This window comes from Ostrinia nubilalis, chromosome 5, assembly GCF_963855985.1.
Source record: "Ostrinia nubilalis chromosome 5, ilOstNubi1.1, whole genome shotgun sequence".
Lineage (NCBI taxonomy): Eukaryota > Metazoa > Arthropoda > Insecta > Lepidoptera > Crambidae > Ostrinia > Ostrinia nubilalis.
Genome location: NC_087092.1, coordinates 14,596,388 through 14,618,448, shown reverse-complemented (window position 1 = coordinate 14,618,448; position 22,061 = coordinate 14,596,388).

The window sequence follows — 22,061 nt, the reverse complement described above, 5'->3', positions numbered from 1 at the left end:
TTGTTAAATAATGTGTATGATATTATGAACACCTAAGTGATTATGGTGTAATTGTGTATGAAAGTGTTTGTTTACATCTCTGCTGGATTCTAAAAAATCAAGGTATAGAGCGCGTATTATAGAACTAAGTTTGAAGCATAATTTAATCTATTGAGAGATCGTTAGTACCTACCTAGCTATTCTGAATAAATACAAACTGCTGTCAATAAAGTACTTTATCTGAACATTACACCTTAGATTGCCTAGGTGTAGTACATCTTATTAAACAAATAGAAGTACATCATGATTTTTAGAATAATGGGGTAGTGGCGTGTGAGGCGGGTCGCTACAGCGTCTTTCCGTTCTATACATGGCCAGAACGCACCCATAGGAAACTGCTCGTGTATATTTTGGAGTGTCTCTTTGTAAGTCGGTCACTACAAACTATACACGAATTTTGCGTACTGATCGTGTATAGTTTGTGTCGTGGATGGATTCCGTCTTCGCTCCAAACTATACTACACCACTTACAGTTGACTAGAGTGTGTTTAGTTTATTTGATTTAATAAAATATAGAATTATATTTAAAATTATTACATTTATTAGATATTATGCTCGTGCTTTGTCCTCGAGATTAGAAATAAGAACTACCTATGTAGATCACGTACGGTGATGCCATTTTTAAATTCATTAATTTTTACATAAAATATTATTATTTTACTGAATCTACATATTATTATAATAAATCTAGATTTATAAAACTAATGTAAGTGGTTTCTGAAATTAAATTGATTAGGTAGATTTCAAATTAAATAACAATAAATTATTTATTAGTGAGAGTGAATGAAGAAAGTTAAACGTGCATTATTAACTAAAATTGTCGACCGTTCGGTGTAGTGGTTCGAAACGGATAACTGTTCCGGAGGTAGCGGGTTCGATTCCCGCACAGTACAAACATTAATTTGTGTGCATGAACATATTTTGATATTTGTTTGTATTGGACTGGGTGTCTTCTATGTATAATAAGTATTCGTATTTACAAAAAAAGTATTTAAGTATGTTTATATCCGTTATCTAGTACCCATAGTACAAGCTTTGCTTAGTTTGGGACTAGAAGCGCAGTGTAAAATGTCCAGGGATATTCATTTTTATTTATAAGCTTTTATCTCAAGAACAAAAATCATTTTCACATACATAATTCTTAATTTCAGAGTTATTCAGCCCCAAAACAAATATCTTTTCTATGGCAGAATATGAAACACCAAAAAGCTCTTTATCAAAACAATGGCACGTGTCGAAATTGATTCAATGTTTAAAGTAGACACGCAGTTATGAATTAATATGTAATAGAAAGAGAGGTAAATAAGTCAAAATGACGAGCATGCAACTAAGTACTCGCGTATACATTGTAATCGCGAACTTATTACAATACATACATGATTAGTCCGTATGCGTACTGACGATGTATATTTTGGAGTAAGATAATTGACCTAAGTCACTACAAAGTATACGCGAGCAGTACGCAGCGTATGCGTACTGGTCGTGTATAGTTTGGAGGAGCTTAGTAAAAAAAGTCACATCCAAACTATACTCGATTAGTTTCACACCCTTGCGTTCTGGCTATGTATAGAATGGAAAGACGCGTCGCTACATTCCCTACAATATGGTCGAGTGAAGCGATGGCTGGTTCACACGTCATGTCTGTTAACAGGCGCTGCCTTCGGGGACTGGTCAAGGAAAGATATACCTGACATAAAATATATATGTATCAAAACGCAACAATTAACCTAGAAATTAACACGGCACTAAATAAATACATATATTCAAAACTGCTACGCGGTCTCGTGCTAGATGGGCGTCTTAAAGGCCACCTTCTATCAACGGGAGCGCGTGGTAAGTAACTTGCTTCTGAATGCATTGTAACTTCCTACTTTTTTATATTTTTAAACCGGCAGACAGTGGTGACTGAGTTTGTTGCGGCGCTTCTTCTCAGCTGCACTTGCCAAATGTTTGTCTCGAAGCGCTGGTAGGGCAAAAAAAGAATGAGACATGTATAGGCTCCTTAAGAGCATTTGACGATTTGCAAGAACTAATTTAATTAGTCTAAACAAATAAAGAAAATTTTGATTTTGATTTTTGATTTTGATTTTGAATGAATGTCGCGATAGAGTCGCAAAATCATCGCAAAAAAGTCGTAGCGTGTAACTGGCCTTATGGACGTACAATATACAAGAGACAAAATAGAGTCCAACGTATTTGGTCATTTGGTTTGGAAATACGAGCGACGTTTTGAGTAAGCAAGAGAGAGAGAGAGAGTACGAAAGTGACGAAGCGCATCTTAAAAGTACCTAACAAAGATCACAGAAACTAAAGGGAGATATGACAAGGGGGCGTGGCCGATGTCCCAGCAATATGCCCAAAAACAGAACACATTTCTCGTGAATGCAATGATGACAGCACCGACGTCATAATTAATGTAAACAGTTTACATTGCTTGCGTAGTACTAAAGAGTATTCGAACGTTGAGTACTGATACAGCAATGGATAATGAGCACATATTTTGATTACTTTGTGTGCGTTAATTTCTAATGCGACACTGAGTTTCGAACTCAACTCTACATAATATATCTCTATGTTACCTAGAGTACGCTTACGCGCGCCGCGTCGGCAGACATAAAATCACTTGAAAACTATAAGTCTATTTGTATGCTCTGTCACAGCATAATATGTCATCACCCCTCCCGTGATGCCGCACCCATACCTCAAGCACTGACTGAATTGATGAGTTAAGTACTACACCTAGGGTTCCCAACCCTCCCGGATTGCCCGGGAGACTCCGGAAATAGTGGTTAACCTCCCGACCTCCCGGAGAGCAATATTTTCTCCGGTATTTCTAAAAATTTAATGCATCCATTGCTGCTCGTATTTGTTTATAAATTTTATCTTTAAAAGAACCAATCACATGGACCAGCATTAGCATTACTAAACTCCAGGAATTATTAAATATTGACATAGATAGTGACAATTGTACGATGAGGTTGGAGTTTTGCGTGAGGTGCAACCACATCTTATTGAAGAAAATCGAGTGGATTTACGCTGGGTTGACTTCTTTACGAAATCGAAAGACAGAAATCCCTGTCCTGAATTAAAAAAAATGGTCACGTTTGTTCTTTCCATTCCTGTCTCTATTAATGCTTCATTCGAGCGCGTATTCAGCGTGATGGAGCAACTATGGAGCCCCCCCCCCCCCCCCCACAATTCTCCCGGGTTGGTCCTTTCAAGAGTTGGCAACCCTAACTACACCTATAATAACATTCCAATCATCGCGGATTCAAACTTGGCCATGTTCAAATCTAAATGCTACATAATATCGCCGGTATCAATTCCATCCCAATTACAATACCGCATACCTATACAGTCATCGTCAAATAGTTCGTGACACCAAAAGTGGCCACAAAGTTGATATCACAACCTTATTCCAAATGTAACAAAGACGTGTTGCGAACTTTTTGGCTACTTTGGCTGTCACGAACTGTTTGACGCTGACTGTACCAAACTTTAAAATTAAGGAATCCCGGCAATAATAAAATAACTGACTCCTTTCAGAGATTCAAGAACTGAAAGTAAAGAAGACAATAATAAACTCCCATAAGTTTCAAGGGCACTGTATTATTTGCACTTCGAAGTTTTTTATTTTTCCCCTGAGCGGGGTTGACAATAAATAGTCCAGTCAAATTAGACATGACCCCTGCATTAATTCGCATACAGCTGAAAATTGGTACGAATGTTCGGAGCACCATTATGAATTAACTGTGAAAAGTCCCCATCGATCCGACATGTGCTAAAAAAAAATTCAAGGTCAAACTTAAAAAATACGGGTTTTTGAGATTTTCAGCTAAACGGTAAGTTTTATCACAAAAATATGTATGACAAGGTTTAAGACCATACAATTATCTATCAAAATTGTCTATACACTTTCTCCTAAGAGTCAGCGTTTCTGAGATTCGATGATCCGAAGAGTCAAAAAAGTGTTTTTTTCATAACGGTCTTACACATAAATCCAATGTGATATCGCCTCGTGTCACGACTCAGCATTGTATCATGATGTGTTGTCGACGTCAAATATAAAATGATCAACCTCAATGTCGTCTGTCATCTTTAATTATCGAAAAATGGGTGCAACTTTGACGAAGGACTGCGCCATGAGTTTCTAAGATACGAAGTTTTCGTGTTTATTATGTTTAAGAGCTCTTATATGCACACGTTACTACTCTACTTGTAACTCTATGGTCACTCTTTTAGCCCGACCAAGTTAGACAGTCCAGGTTATAATAATTCGCATAGAGCTGAAAATTTGTGTGAAAGTTGAGAACACCATCCTAAATGAAATGTCAAAAGTCCCCGACGATCCGTCATTTTAAAAAAAAGTTTTCGACGTCCCAAGTTTTTTGCATTTTTTGGCCAAGTAGTAAACTTATCATAAAAATAGATAAAAAATAATAGTAGATTATAAAATTATCTATTAAAATTGTCTTTACCCCCTTTTTCCTAAGAGTCACCGATTATGAGGTAGAACGAATCAAAAAGTTAGTAAAGATGTTCTCGTTATATGCACATGTTTCCACAACACCTATGATGGTTATTTGGCGCAATTTTTTACCAGGTTTCCCCAGTAGGCCTTTTTTAGGATGTATTTGTTATCCTGTTCAATTCAAAACTATTTTAATAGAGTTGAAGTTGTGGACTTGTGGAGTAGTTAACAGAATGCGAATTCTTCAACTTTTTGCATCGTTACCACATTAACGGTAACTCTTAGGAAAAAGGGGCAAAGACAATTTTAATACATAATTTTATGATCTACTACTATTTCTTGTCATTTCTTATGATAAGTTTACTGTTTGGCGGAAAAATGCAAAAAACTTGGACTTCGTAATTTTTTTTTTCAAATGACGGATCGTTGGGGACTTTTGACATTTCATTAAGGATGGTGTTCTCAACATTCACACAAATTTTCAGCTCTATGCAAATTATTATAACCTGGATTTTCTGACTTGACTGGGCTAAAAGAGTGACCATAAGGTTACAAGTAGAGTAGTGACGTGTGCATATAAGAGCTCTTAAACGTAATAGACACGAAAACTTCGTATCTTAGAAACTCACGGTGCAGTCCTTCGTCAAAGTTACACCCATTTTTCGATAATTAAAGATGACAGACGACATTGAGGTTGATCATTTTATATTTGACGTCGATAACACATCATGATACAATGCTGAGTCGAGGCACGAGGCGATATCACATTGGATTTATGTGTAAGACCGTTATGAAGAAAACACTTATTTGACTCTTCGGATCATCGAATCTCAGAAACGCTGACACTTTGGAGAAAGTGTATAGACAATTTTGATAGATAATTGTATGGTCTTAAACCTTGTCATACATATTTTTGTGATAAAACTTACCGTTTGGCTGAAAATCTCAAAAACCCGTATTTTTTAACTTTGATATAGAATTTTTTTTTTAGCACATGTCGGATCGATGGGGACTTTTCACAGTTAATTCATAATGGTGCTCCGAACATTCGTACCAATTTTCAGCTGTATGCGAATTAATGCAGGGGTCACGTCTAATTTGACTGGACTAAAAGCTCAAGTCTTTCATCTATTGTAACGAATTAATACACTGTCTGTCGGATACACTTTTACACGTGGTGAATTTGCAATCAGTGTCCAAATTTTTAGGAAGCACTCAGAATCAGTAATTTAATCGACTTACGTAAAGAAAACGTCATATTTTTTTTAATTCATTATTTTTATCCGCTGCGCGCGGTTTCAAAATTGATCGGTTTCTTAATTTACTTCGTTCATAGAAAAAAACGTACACACAAGTAACTAATGGTGTGCGAAAATAATCCTTAACCTTTAAAACTTAAGATTTGGGCACCCGAGAATTAGATTTTCATTTATTTTTTTTTGCGAAAAATACCACAATCACAAATGATTACGATGTTGAATTGTTCTATAGAGCTTATTAAAAAAATTGGATACTGTTTATGTACAAAATCACCCTGTATGCCATTAAAAGAAACAACATTAATATTTTTACTGTACTAATAAAATTCCCTCACTCTCGTATGTAGGTAATAAACACAGGTTCATTACAAACATTTTATGAAATGATGAGAGCAAAAACGAAATGAGATAGGCACGAAATTGGCAGTTATTGCTTAATGATATTTGTATTACAAAAATAGCTTTGTACAAGCAATTTTGCGAAGTCTATCCGTACCTAATGAAGAAGGATTTTACTACGTTTTAATATACATTATAAAGTTGATAAAAAAGATACTTTTTCCAGCTAAATAGATTTTGACGGGACTTTCACTGGAAGCTACCTAATAATAGAAGTAACTTAACTTTATACTTTTGAGTAAAATAATCAGGGTTCGGCGAAATAATAAAACTTGTAATTATGAACAAAATCCCTGATCAACTAGGTAAATCGCTTGCTTGACAGACACCTAAAATTGTCAAATTACCTATTACACCTAATTGAAAATGTTTTCAGACATGTAAGTTATTAAATACAGCTAGAATAACGGACAGCTCGTTTCGGGACACTTGCGCGAAAGACACTAGCGTGAAAGACATTAGCCCGAAAAGACATTTGCGCACATGGACACTTGCGCGAAAAGACACTAGCGTGAATGGACGTTAACGCGAAAAGACATGAGCGCGGAAGACACTAGTGCGAAAGAAATTTGCGCGAAAGAAACTAGCGCGAAAGACATTTGCGCGCATGGACGTTTGCGCTTTTCGCGCTAGTGTCTTCGCACTAATGTCTTTCGCGCTAGTGTCTTTCGCGCAAGTGTACCAGAACCCAGACAGCTTTTTAATTCGACAAATATTATACCTGCCTACCTAAAGGCACTTTATACGAATACACCAAGATACTTATTTAGCAACATAAGCACTTTGAAAGTTAATCGAGTTCGAATATAGTTTAGCTGTCAAATATTTTATAAAAATAATAAAATAAGTAATTTATTTTAGCACGCGACGTCTGAAATAATCAAACTGTCGTAATTTATCGAAAAATGAATAAACTTCATTGTTTATTTCTTTTAAAGCTTTTCATTTCTGCATTTTTCAGGCAGACTTTTAAATTCAGAATAACATAAATTATTCAAGTTGCTTACTTCATAAATCAATTAAGGTAGAAGAACTTCATATTTGTTTGAAGTGGTTTGTTAGAATAGTACTATAATATTGTGAAATTAGGTTTTGAGTAGTCATTGTTATTGAAGTGACTGTTCGGAAAGTACATTCAAAACTTAATTCGACTTTTAATTTAAAATTATTATTTAAGTGGACTCCACCTCAACGGTGAATTCTACAGATCTTTCAATTTAATTCATTTTTCAACTAACGCAAATATTATTATTATTATAATAAAACATCAAAAGCTACATCAGGCACATAGGACTAACTTATAAAGTTTGACATCAGTATAAAAGGCCTAGTAGGTTACGCGCTTCAGCGGGACAGTCCATATAACAATAAAAGTACTAAAAAAGTACGGGTGGGTGGTGGGTGGCTAGTTTCCTAAAAAAAACTCTTTCAGTGTTTATTATTTTGAAAAAGTGAAAAATACGTGTCGAGTATTTCTTAACCGACGGACTAATAAACTCTTGATTTTTTACCAAGGGAACATTCCTATTTCCTAATTAGGTTCCTACCTATCAAAACAAACCTACAACCAAAGCCAGGTGCAAAAAGAGTGTGAAAAATAACTTATTTATCTTTAAGTTTGTAAATTTGGACGCGTTTGGAAGTTGGAGGTCCCTAGAGGGCGCTTCGTAATTTTTGGCGTGCGTGAGCGGCGTGCGAATCTCATTATTCCAAGTAATAACTGAACTTTTCACCACTTTTTGAAACTCAACGATCAATCACCAAGGCTGAAATATTGCTTGCAATTTAGTAAACATTCCGGTCTATTACTTTTAGGTGTCTTGATGGATATACTCGTATTTTGAGACGTGTGAACCGCTGCCTACAATTATGGGCGTGCTTAAGGAATAAGGTAGTCTTCTCCTATACTTTGTACTTATTATATCGTATTTGTATTGGAGTCTCAAACTTAATGAGGCATTAAATATAACAGGGAGTTCAACCCAGAACCTCTGTCTCAAATGAACCCAATTTTTTAACCATTGATGTGATTACTAATTATATCAGTGCCTCATAATAATCTAAGTAAAGGGCTCATTGATGCAGATTAGTGATTTTTAGGTGCATACTGTCTACTACAAAATAAACCTAAAAGGCATTTGGTTTGTCGCAAAAATACAAGCTCTAGAAAAAAAAATTCGTGACTGAAATAGGTAAGTATTCCTTTAGGGAATAGTGTAAGGTAGTTATGATACTGTTCAAATAAAAGTAAGTAGGTACTCGTAAGTAATATGCAAAGTTGCAAGTAATAAGTACTTATAAATATTTTATTCATTTACACATAAAATACAGAACACATGAGTGTTTAACAATAATTTAGTATGATTTCTGATGTCAAAGCTTATGAGCCGTCACTCAATCAAACCTTTATCCCTTTACCTACCACGGCTTTATTTGCCCTCTAAAATGAATTTTCAGATTATCAGGTCAGGTAAATGCCTGTAATAAAGATAATCAAACTCAGAATGAATAGGTGTCATTATGTGTGTCGTAACTTAGAACTTCACCCTAGAAACGAAAGTAAGACTCTAACTATAGAGCCATTCAAACGTTTAAGCTACCTATTATTCCTAAAGCTATTAAATTAACTACATTGAATGTCATAATATTTCTTGCTCCTAAACTACACTAACGACTTATTTATTACAAAGAAATAACACCGCCCACTCTGCGTAGGCAGAGTTCATAACAAAACTGTTTTCGCATTCATCACAAAACTCAACTTGGGAGTGTTCCATAAAAGCCAAACTTGGAACTGAAATACTTTAATCACAAAATTCAAATTCGTTGATGAAAACGTCATTTACTCTATACAATTTGTCTACGAATTCATAATTACCGTGTCGTTTGGTGTATGCAAATCCATACAGGGTGTTTGTGCGTGTGACGCGGCGAGCGATTAATAATAGCGTGTCGCCACCGCCATCAATCTTCCGTGTTTGTTACGGAAAGTTACATTAAGGAAAGTGGCTATTCATTTACAAATACGGCTGTAATTAAGCCACAACACTGCCTTTTAATACTGTGTAACGTATACTGTGAAGCTAACGGCTTTGTTTTTTTTGGATGTCTAGACCAGCACATGAAAGGCATGATAGAATTTAATTATTAAGACTCTGAAATCATAAATACAAATTACAAATTAAATGATGTCACGATGAAAATATACAAACAACTTTCTATTAAAATAATAACATCGCTTCAAAGAAACTCATTAAGATATGAAAATAAATGCTCATTGCCTAGGCTTGTACCGTTATTTTGCGAATATGTTTTTCTAGTGAAAAACTTATGAAACACAATTTTTGGTACAAATTACTAGTAATAGGAACTCACTAATTTCATTCATCACCTGTTCGAGCGCGGGCGGCCTCAACAAATGGCCCGCATTTGTTCCTTACACCCTGTATGCTCGCCTGAACTCAATTACTGTGCACACAATTGATTTACGAAAGATTGCACCATTTAAATACTTAATGCAAACATAATTAAGATTAAGATTTTAATCTTTTGTGTTCCATTAGTAGGTCTGCGTCAAATATGTAGTTCGTGACACCCAAAGAAGCCAAAATGTTCGTAACACGTTTTTGTTACAGTTGGAATGAGGTTATGTTGTTAACATTTGGCCTCTTTGGGTGTCACCAACTATTTGACGCTGACTGTACAGACAGACGACAGCACATTAAGCTAAACTGTGGCTTATTAGTTAGTTGTGAGGGGCTGTTTTGCAACAAAAATATATAGCTTTATAAATAACTAGTGACCCGTACCTGCTTTGCACAGGTACGAGTACAATGTATTACAATTATACTTATAAACATTCATCTTGAATCACTCTATCTATTGAAAAAACACATCAAAATGTGTTGCGTAGTTTTAAAGGTCTAAGCATACATAGGGACAGACAGACAGGAAAGCGACTTTGTTTTATAATAAGTAATTATGACTGTACACTTAAAACTTGAGTGAGAGCACGGTGTTTACATAATAAGTGCTCATGTACATAATAAATGTCACGTTCGAGTCCTCTAGCTCTCAGCTTTAAATTTAATATGATATGATAGTGCAGAGAGAGATGAGTGTAATAGTAGTAATGCAGTGTAGTATTGAAGTAGTTAAATAACTCTACTAAGCTTCAAAGTCAAAATCAAAATTACTTTATTTGTATAGTCTATTTAAATAGTACTTACAAATCCTCAATATTTTGCTCTTAAGGAAATGAAAAATGAAAAAATTTTTCAATTTCATTTAATTTTTTATTTTCATTTTCATAAGGAGCCGTAGAGGCTCCTTATGAAAATGAAAATAAAAAATATGTTTCATAATCTTTTTACCCTTCCAGCGCTTCGAGACCAACATTTGGCAAGTGCTGAGAAAAAGCGCCGCAACAAACTCAGTCACCACTGTCTGCCGGTTGATATAAATAATCAAACCATAGACATCAAAGTAGGTGTAGTAGGTTTGGTAGTTAAATACACACGATGCGTCACTATTACCTGTTTTTCATTTAATATACTCGTACGATGAAATAAGCTGAATTGTAACGTTTAATGTGCCTTGTCTTGGTGGCTAAATAATCTTTGTATTTGAATCGAGTAGGCTTAAAACACAAGCACATCGAATGGTGGAATGGAATGGAGTCAAAATTCATGAACCTCTATGCGTCTTACATAGCTCTATCGGACCGACCTTCCAAAGCACGTTATGGTTTCAACCCTCAAGGGAAATAGGGGTTTGACGTGTGCTCTGTGACATCCTTGCTCCCAAACGGATGGACCAATTTTGATCTAGTGTTTCTTTTGTTTGGAAGGTCACTTGATCGTAAGTTACTTCACGAAAATCGCTTGAAAAATGGTTTAAAAAGACGTCTTTTTAGAAATTGGAATTGGACACGACTTGGATGAGTCAAGATCTTAATAATGTCCATGTCGTTGTAGTGATTGCATGCATTGAGTACCGTATTTACCACGTTTACATACCAAATAAATTATTTGAGAAATAATTAGATCACTAGCTCAGACCACAGGTATCCTTCGATATTATCAAGACAAAAGAGAATCGCCTATCGCTCTCCTTTGCCTCTTGGTTGTGTGATCGCAGCTTAATAATTTATTTCTTCTTAATTATAGAAAGTACGTGACAAAAGACAGATTTGGATTGGATTCGTGATCAATCAAAGTTTTACTTTCTAGAAAATTTATACACGTGTGTAATAAAGAAAAGTAAAGTTCAGTTAAGCAGTTGTTCTCATTATTATCATCATACAATTAATTAGCGACTATATTATTAGGTGTTATAATTACTTCTTGTCCTTCGTTGAAAAGGACATTATCAGAAACCGCCTTAGATTCCTGGGCACAGCAGTAAAGTATCAAAATTAATCTCTTACTTTTTGAATACTTAAATATTAATTAGATTGTAACGGACACTTGAGGATTAAAAAATGAAATAATAAAAGTATTTTATATGTATTCCATAATACTATGACGACATCCGGACATTTTAGGGCGTGGCCTGCTCCATATCCTATGAAGTTCCATAATTTGTGTCGATAAAATCTATGTAAAATCGGCACAAGGCAATGCCGTACTTCATTGTTAGGAATCCATGTAATAGTGATGTTGACTGCGGTCATCATAGACAATAAGATACCGATCTTGTAAATAAAATGAATCGTCCAAATTGCTACAGTATGACTAGATTTTAATTAAAAGTTAAAAATATATTGCACGATACTACAAGAAGCTATCTAATGTGTCCAACTGGTCGAAGGTCATGAATAAAATAAAAAGAATTGTGATCATAACACTGATATAGACAATGACAACAATATGGGATCATCTTTAATATATCTGTCGGCGCCGGACACAGATGCTGCAAATTATTATTGATGATTAATAGTACCAATCTTAATATTATGTTATCTGTAAATCTTGCTATGCTAGCGTACGGAGCTCTCGGGAGTTTTTGCTTATAAAAATAGATAAATCGCTTATAAGTGTTTGTGAGTGTAATAATCGGTTTGTATGTGACACGAACTACGGAAACTGTAAGTTATTCTGTCTATTTATCGCCTCGTTTGTGTTTTCTGGTTAAATATTCGGTGAGTAAACATCTTTTTTATTTTCTCTCGTTGCGGGTGTTTGATAAAATCGGCCCGCGCCAACCGAGGTGGCGGGTCGACCGTAAGCGCGCGGCGTCAGCGGTGCGCGTTTCCATTGCGCCCGACTATAAACTCGTCCGTCATGCCTTTGTTCAACGATCAACCCGTCGACGTCGCTAACGAAGTGTTTCTCCGTAGCAATTTAACGCAACGTTCTCCGCCTAGTGTAGGAAAAAGGACACGTAGCGAAGCATTATCTCCAACAAATGTGTCGCCATCGTCTTGTAAACGCGTACAACTATCGGATTCGCCCGGTCTAGACGATAATTCGACGGCACCGGATCAAACACAGTACGACTTAGTAAATGAAGCCGCGTCGTATCTTACAAAAATAAATGTCGTCATTAATTCACTCGGTTCGCGAATTGACGTTAAAAATCGGTCGACAGTTATGGATATGACACAGCGAGTCACGGCAATCGTATCTTTACTGGCATTAAAATCATCATCAACCGAGACAAAATTGGCCATCGCGCAACGTGACTTATTAGAGGCCAAAATCAATAAAAATTGTAGTCAAAATAATGTTATTGGCAATGTCTCAAAGCCCACCTACGCAGAAAGCCTTAAGCTAAAAATGCCTAAAGTCGCTCCGGCCGCTGCGGCAATGGAAACACGCACGCCCCTTCCCTGTGTCGTTGCGTATCCCACTAGTGAGCGCTCGGCCGAGTTCGGCTCATCATCGGCGACAAAACAAGCGTTGATGAAAGCGATCAATCCTACGGACGACGGGTTTCAAATTGTAGGTTTAAAGAAAACGGCAAATGCGGGTGTAGTACTTCGCGTAACGAACGAAAACCAAATTAAAAAGTTACAATCCGTCGCCGGTATTAAATCCGCGGGCTTACGTTTAGAAAAACCGAAAGGACGTCGACCTAGAATTCTTGTTAAAGACGTACCCGCAACATTAGAAGACGCCGCATTTATGTCAGCTTTGTATAAGCAAAATATTAAGGATGAAATGTCTATTTCTGAAGACAATTTTATTAAGTCAACAAAAATAGTTCGTCGTCGTGTTTTAAACAACGGTAGAAAATGGATCGGTTTAGAGCTCGAGCCCGAGATTCGTAAACATTTGATAAATACAAAGGAAAAAATTTTTATTGATTGGGCTACCTGTCGCTTTAACGATGACGTAGAAATAGTTCGTTGCATGAAATGTCAACAATATGGTCATGTTGCGAAATTTTGTACGGAAAAATCTAGCTGTTGTGGGTATTGCGCCGAGGCCCACGATACGAAAGATTGTATTAAAAATGGGTGCGTGACAGTTTATATAAGTTTATATGATATAAATTCATTTCAATAACGTTCATATTGTATAATAAACGTATGTTATAATAACACTTGATATAATTTTTTAACATATAATGTTTACTTCATATAATAAATCATTTCTAATAATGTCATTTCAGATACCAATCAAAACGCATTAAGACATTTGATATAAACCTTACTTAATCTAAGACTCATTTGATGTAATTTTGTTTGATATAAATAATATTTCATATAACCATTACATAAAATAAATATTATTTGTTATAACGACTATTTGGTATACTCTTTAATTGATATAATTTCTGATAGATATAACTTTTAGTATGTTCTTCTTTAGCTTGACTTATAAATGACTTTAGTGACAAAAACGAATCGCCGTAAAACCGACTCCACGTAGTCTTGTCTGCCCTACCCCTAGAGTGTAATTTAGAAGCGCGTAGGCACGGAGGGGCGAGGCGGCCCGCGGGCTGAGGAGCAGGTGGCTGGAAGCGAGGCGCCGCGGCTGAGGCTGGCCGGCGAAGCCGGCCAACAAGCCGAAGACGCGGTGTCGAGCGAAAGCCATCTGCGATGATTAGCACGCGAGGGACCGCCAGAGCCCCGCAGTGCCGGAGCCGTGACAGAAGTCTCAAGTTTTTAGTCAAATTTGCATGCTGCATGCCTGCTTGCTTGCTTGCTTGCTTGCCTGCTTGCTTGCTTGCCTGCTTGCTTGCTTGCTTGCCTGCTTGCTTGCCTGCTTGCTTGCTAGCTTGCTTGCCTGCATGCTAGCTTGCTTGCTCGCTTGCTTGCTTGCTCGTTTGCTTGCTTGCTTGCTGCATGCAATGCTTATTATAACAATTGAACTTTATATAAAATGATTATTGTTATATGATTTAAGTTTTATAGGAAAAGAATTTTATCTCATTTGATTGTTCGACACTTTATTTTTATATGATTTGAATGTTATTTGTTTTAAATTTTATACATTGTAAGTTTTATAGAAAATATTCATTATATCAAACCATTTTATATCAGTTAAAAGTTATTTGTCTTAAAATTATTCGTTTTAAAATTATATTATTCGTTTATTATAGTAAATAATTATTATATGAAATGATTTTATATAATTTGATGTTATATCCTCTAAGTATTATATGATATGTAGTTATATCATACATTACACACCCATTAAAAATACCGCCAAAGACTTTAAGCCAGTTTGCGCGGCATGTAAACGTTTTAAAAAACCAAACGACCATTTAAGCGGTTCGCCCGACTGTCCGAGTTATAAGGCAAAATTAGAACAACTAATATTAAATACTGTTTATGGCTAAAGTCTCCATAGGCCAATTAAACCTCCATAACGATAAAATTGCTACGTTGGAGTTGGACAGACTTATTGTAGAATACAACTTAGATTTCGTGTTAGTACAAGAACAATATCAGCGTGTCGGCGTGCGCTGCAAAACTATTCAAATTAATAACAGTGCACGCGCCGGTATCTATGTGTCACGCGCGTCTACACTCACAATAACGTCTATTGCCAACCTTTCTTCGTCGCATTGCGCTGTTGCGGAAGTATCCTCCCCATCCTTCTCCATATTTGTCGTGAGTTGTTACTTTCAATATTCTGACCCGGTTGGGCCTCATCTACACCACCTACGCTTTGTATTACAGTCCCTAACAGGGCGTAGGGTTATCATTGGAGTTGACGCGAATGCGTCATCTCCACTTTGGCACGGCAAGCTCCGCTCGACTGATGTGGAGCGTCGCTCAGCCGTGGAAGACTTCATAGCTGAAATGAACTTAGTTATTCACAACACCCCTAATGCACCACCAACCTACAGTAGCCCAACGGGCGAGTCTTATATTGACGTCACGCTTTCTAGCGCAGACGTCCAGCTGGATAGGTGGCGTGTCCTCCCCGACGCGTCTTGTAGTGATCATCGCTTGATAGTGTACGAGTTTAAACCAATGTCGCGACAAGACACAGTTCATGAGTGCAACAACAACTATAGATATAAATGTCGTGGGGCCGACTGGGCTTTTTTCAGTACTCTTTTTGCGTCTCATGCCAAAGATTTTACTCGTGCCGACCTGAGCGCGACTGATAGTGCAGAAATTATGTCCGATACTTTTACGTATTGTGCAGATGTTGCGATTGGTCGCGCTCCAACTAGAGGTGTACGTAGATGTGATTGGTGGAATGAATCGCTGGTAGAAATTAGGAAGAGGTTTCGCCGGGCTCGCCGTAAGCTTAACATACTTCGAAAGGCAAATGTTACTGGGGATGCATATGAAAATGCTTTATGTTCTTTGAGGGTTGCCAGGTCCCATTATCGAGCTGCTGTAACTAAAGCCAAGGGCGTGTTACTGCGGAAAACAGTCGGGGATTAGAAAAAGAGGGTCCGTGGTCTCCGATATATCATGAATTCAAAGCTAACCGTAAATTAGATATTGCTTATATTTCTAACATAAAAATTAACAACACTCATACGGTGGGTGTAGAGGAAACAACAGGTGCTCTTCTTAACGCGCTTATACCCGACGATAGTGTGGCTGACGATAACGATTATCATCGGGACGTCAGAAATGCTATTGCGGTGCTGCCTGAGTCGCCTGTGTCTTCTATTCCTAGCCTTGATGAGTTTTACGATATAGTAAATAGTTTACCCTTAAACAAAGCATCGGGCGAAGATAAAATATCAAATAAAATGATTAAAGCAGCGTGTAAAACAGCCGGAACGGATATTCTTAATGTTTTCACTCGTTGTATCTCGGAGGGCGTGTTTCCGAGTATATGGCGTCGCGGATTTATTAAAATTATACCAAAGGGAGGTGACAAACCGCCCGAAGATCCTAAATCGTACCGACCTATTACATTACTTCCCTCATTAGGTAAACTGTTGGAGCGATTAGTAGTGCCGCGTTTGCTACCGGGTGGTCCAATTTTTCACGAGCAGCAGTTTGGCTTCACCGCCGGGAAGTCTACTGCAGATGCAGTAATATCTGTTAGACAAAAAGTGACGTCCTCGGTGGCAAAGTACGTTGTAGGAATATTCCTCGATATTTCAGGTGCCTTCGACAATGCTTGGTGGCCGATCCTGCTCTTAAAACTGAAAGTTCGTGGATGCTATAGTAATATATATTCACTACTGCACTCGTACTTTTGTAACGGTACAACTAAATTAAAACTCGGCCATCATGCTGAATCAAAGGTGCTCACGCGCGGCTGTCCCCAAGGATCGGTCCTAGGGCCCTACCTTTGGAATTTGGGTTTCGATGATTTTCTAGCATTACCACTACCCGAAGGCTGTTCGTTAACCGGGTACGCTGATGACGGTCTCCTTTTAATAGAGGCTGACACTAGATCAAAGCTTGAAAATCTAGCGGATACATGCTTGAATTTAATATCTCAATGGGGAGACAGGAATCGTTTGCAGTTTGCCCCTCACAAAACTTATCAGCTTCTATTAAAAGGTAATCTTAAAGTTTTGCCTCGCATTAAATTCAATGAAATAACTGTTAAAAAACGGGAATCTGTTTGCTATCTCGGACTAATTTTAGAGAAAAACTTTAGTTTTGTCGAGCACATTAAACAGATCGGTGAAAAAGCTAAAAAGAACTTTTATGCCTTAAGTCACATTTCAACCTCGACGTGGGGTCTAACGTTTAAAATCCTCCGAGTAATATATTCGGCCACTTATTTAAGCTCCATTTGCTATGGTGCACCAGTTTGGGCTGACAGAGCTACTATAGGAGCCGCTCGACGGAAACTACTCCAAAGTCAACGCCTTGCATTGATTTTTCTTTGCAAAGCTTACAGAACTGTGAGCACGGAGGCTCTGCCAGTCCTGGCTGGTGTACTGCCGGTCGACTTAGAGGTACAAAAGCGAGCGGCAATGTACTTCACATCAAGGGAAAATATAACCTCCGATTTCTTAAATAGCCGCGATCGTTCTAAAATAAGTCGATTATTTGATTCCCGAGAAGTCGTTGAAGAAGATTTACTTAATGAATGGCAAAAAAGATGGGATACGTCAGTCAAAGGACGTCACTTATATAAATTCTTCCCGAATGTACGCGAACGTCTAACTAGGCGATGGTTAGAAATCGACCATTGCTCGTCGCAGTTCCTCACGGGACATGGCAACTTTAAACATAAACTTCACGAATTCAAACTAGTTCCGTCTCCTTTTTGCGAGTGTTCCACTGATGATGTCTGTCATGAGCAGTCTGCCCATCATATCTTGTGGGAGTGTGATCTTTGGAAACATGAACGTGATATAATGCTTAATTCAATACAACATACATCTGTTTCCGCAATTTATTACACCGATCTTGTCGCGACAAGGAAAAATTTCCGTGCTTTTAAGCGATTTTGTGAAAAATATTATTGGCAGGTAGTTGCTAATTGCTCATAAGATAGGCCCCCTTAATTTAATTTATTGTCCGTGGTGCATAATCTTTTTCTTAAAGGTTTTTAAACCTTTGTTTGTCACCTGTCATCCGCTTTGCAATGGAGGGAAGTCGAACCTTAATTTCGAACTCCTCCTATGTTCTTCTGATTAATTTCGTTGCGGGTCCAATGACAGTTTAACTTTCCCCCGGGACAAACTTGACCTTCATTGGTTGGGTTTTTGTGGCGGTCAAGCTGTAGATCCTGGCTACACAGGAGTTGCAGTGGTGGGAACGAGAGGTGGGAATAGTCCCGTATCTGTAAATCTGTAGAGCGGAAGGTTTGTGATTCCTAAACGTAACACCCGACTGATGCGCAGAAAAAGGTAACTGTCAATCAGTTGTGTCATGTCAAGTGTGAGCAGGCGGCTGCGAGGTTATAGTTCCAAAATACTGGACTGTCCTATCGATGACATTGACAGTGGGGCGCCACCGTCAATACCGGATCGCTGGTTCCGATTTTTGTCATGTTGGAAACCATATAGTTGAACGATGGTAGCGCCCCCCTGTCATTGAGTTTGGTGGGACAGTTCAGCGTGGGTCATCTATACAGTGTGTCCGGGCTTGTAGTGATCAAACTTTAAGGGCGTAATCTATGGACAATTTTATCGATGAAAATACTTCAAATTTGGGGCCTGACCCATTTCTCGAAAAATTACATCGATTTAAGTTTTTAATTTTTAGTTTTCACCTCTTCTTTAAAAAACAAGTGAAAGCGTGGATAGGTTAACATTAATAGGCAAATATTTTATATCATGCGATAGCCAATAAAATTATCTATTAGTAGAAGAAGAAAACAGACACAAGTTTCATACATTTTATGGGAGTAAGAATGGATTTAATTAGAAAAATACATTACTTTTTTCACTTCTTTTTCAGTTATTTTCCAACACAAGAAAAACCAGGTCGTTAAGGTATGTTTTATTTGCATTGTATTTTTAGTATTTGAGCTATTCTACAAAACGAATGTAAATTTATTAGTCTACGTCCATTAGTTTCGACGTAATTGTTGAACAAAGATACCCCTTCCCAGCGGTTTCCATAGTAATCGGAATAGGTTGTGTGATTCTTTCAGGCAGTGTATTTTCGCATGTCGCGTGCGCTATGGAAACCGCTGGGAAGGGGTATCTTTGTTCAACAATTACGTCGAAACTAATAAACGTAGACTAATAAATTTACATTTGTTTTGTAAAATAGCTCAAATACTAATAATACAATGCAAATAAAACATACCTTAACGACCTGGTTTTTCTTGTGTTGGAAAATAAATGAAAAAGAAGTGAAAAAAATTATGTATTTTTCTAATTAAATCCATTCTTACTCCCATAAAATGTATGAAACTTGTATCTGCTTTCTTCTTCTACTAATAGATAATTTTATTGTCTATCGCATGATATAAAATATTTGCCTGTTAATGTTAAGCTACCTACGCTTTCACTTGTTTTTTAAAGAAGAGGTGTAAACTAAAAATTAAAAACTTAAATCGATGTAATTTTTCGAGAAATGGGTCAGGCCCCAAATTTGAAGTATTTTCATCGATAAAATTGTCCATAGATTACGCCCTTAAAGTTTGATCACTACAAGCTCGGACACACTGTATATCTTATAAGCGTGTTGAGTTTGGTGGAACGTTAAATTGTAGGAAAAGTGATTGTCAACCATCCAAGATATTATCTCCTTGCCCGTTAACCCACGCCTATGGAGATTCCACCCCTAGAGTTCCTTCAGATAGAGACCCTGTGCCTTTATATCTGTTACAGTTTCAAAATTCGATGAAAAATCCAATGCCGCTTAAAGTGAGAGAAATGTCTAAAGTTCTAATAGAATTGAAAGTTTTATTCGCTCAAAATGCTTATAACAATAATTGGTAATACATTTCAAATATTAAGTAGGTACCTTTATAATGTATCGATAGAACCAAAATGATATCCTCTCAGCTTGGAAAGGGAAAACCCAGGATTGGGGGAGCGCTCCAGGCAATTTTTAGAACATTTCATAGGTGGTAGTAAATAATATTTATTTTATTATTAAAATTGAATATTTTGATATTGATAAAATTGAATATATCTTTCGATTCAAATACCGAATATTTTTCAATCGATAATAATTATCGAGAATTGTTAATAATATTCAATTAAAAGTTGTTCAATCCCTAGTCATGCATAGACTAAGACGGTAACCATGGAGATAGTTAGTTTGGTAAGTCACGTGTTAAATGTCAAGAGTGGAAAGTAAACATAGGATTCATGTTATTTATTTACGTGCAAAATGTAAGTAAGTAAATCATAAAAGTGGAACGCCGAGCTATTTCCAAAACCCGTCCAATATTATAATACAATTTGGCTGCGACAACTACAATACAGAACATCTCCCAAATCGATGTGCATAAAATAATATAATACAATACTAGTAAGTAAGAGGTTATGATAACAATATTGCTATCAATAAGTTTATAGAATTGGTCCGCCAGGAATAATTGTTCTTACATAAAGATTTGTGTCATTTAGAACCTAGAAAGTATTATTTCGGCACTGTTGATCTAACGGCGAACAATGTATGGAGAACGAACATTGTCCTTTGAATCATACACGTGCCAATTTATTGTATTCTGAATTAAACATTACGTCACAATTCTAAAATACGAATATAGTGTCAAGTGTTGCCCTCTCCATTGACATCACTTCAAATTAACGATACCAAGGTAAGTTAATGATGACAAGTACTTGAAATGTAGGTACTCATGATTATGAAAGATAAGTACTGCTCCTTTGTCTAAATTGTTTTTTTATTTGAAGCAGAATGTCTTAAGAGCATAATCAATATTGATTGTAATCTATTTAATATTAATATTAGTTTTTAAATGCAAATAAGTTATGTTTTCATATTAGTAAACCACTGAGCCAACTTTGATACATTTTGATTTGATCAATTTTGTCAGTTTTGTATACTTACCTACCTAATACACCTATACACGTGTTGCCTTGACGTTTATTACGTAAATTAATAATGATTTATGTATTTTTATAAATGCTCGTAAAAATAATTTGCACATACCATTGTCCTCGTATTCGTATGACATTTTAATTTTGCTAGCAAATATATGCCATTTTACATTATATTATGTAGCTATGTTTGTTATTCTATTAGTTGTGATCTTATTTACCTACTTACTATTGGTCTAAATACAAGATTATTACTATTATGAACATATATCACAGTGCGGACTCTCGTCAGTGACAGTTTAACTTGACCTTCACTGGTTGGGTTTTTATTGGAGATCCTGACTACACAGGAGTTGCAGCGGTGGGAACGAGAGGTGGGAATAGTCCCGTTTAGTACTCTCGTAGAGAAACTACTAAACTACTAGATAGAGTTTTATGAAACTTTACAATTGGTAAAGTTCTAATCCAGGGCCGGCTTTATCCCACAGAGGTCCCTGGACACATAATGATAGGAGGCCCTCTTCCACCAAATATTTATCATTAAATCATTGGTATTTTTTGCTGGTAACATTAGCTTTACACCTGCACGATATCGAAACGAAACTTAATCCTGACATCGTACCCCATTTGAATGAAATTAAATAAATGTACGTACAGTCAGCATCATATTTTATGCTGCCCAAAGTGACCAAAAAGTTCATGACACAATCTTACTCCAATTGTAACAAAAAAGACGTGTTGCGACTTTTTGGCTACTTTGGGTGTCACACTATTTGAAACTGACTGTACTGAGAAAACACATACAATATCCTTTCAATAATATCAGCTTACGAAACCTGAGGAAGGAATTGCAATAGTCTAAAGTATGAAATCAAATGCAATATGGCAAAGCGAACACGAGACAGTAATTTTCAGGAATCTCAGGTCGGCGATATGAAATTCTATGTTGGGAAATTGGAGACTAGCTTTTTCCTCTGGTTTGTGTCTGTTGCCGGGTGTTCTGGGGTTCAGATTGCAAAGATTTTATTTTATAAAGA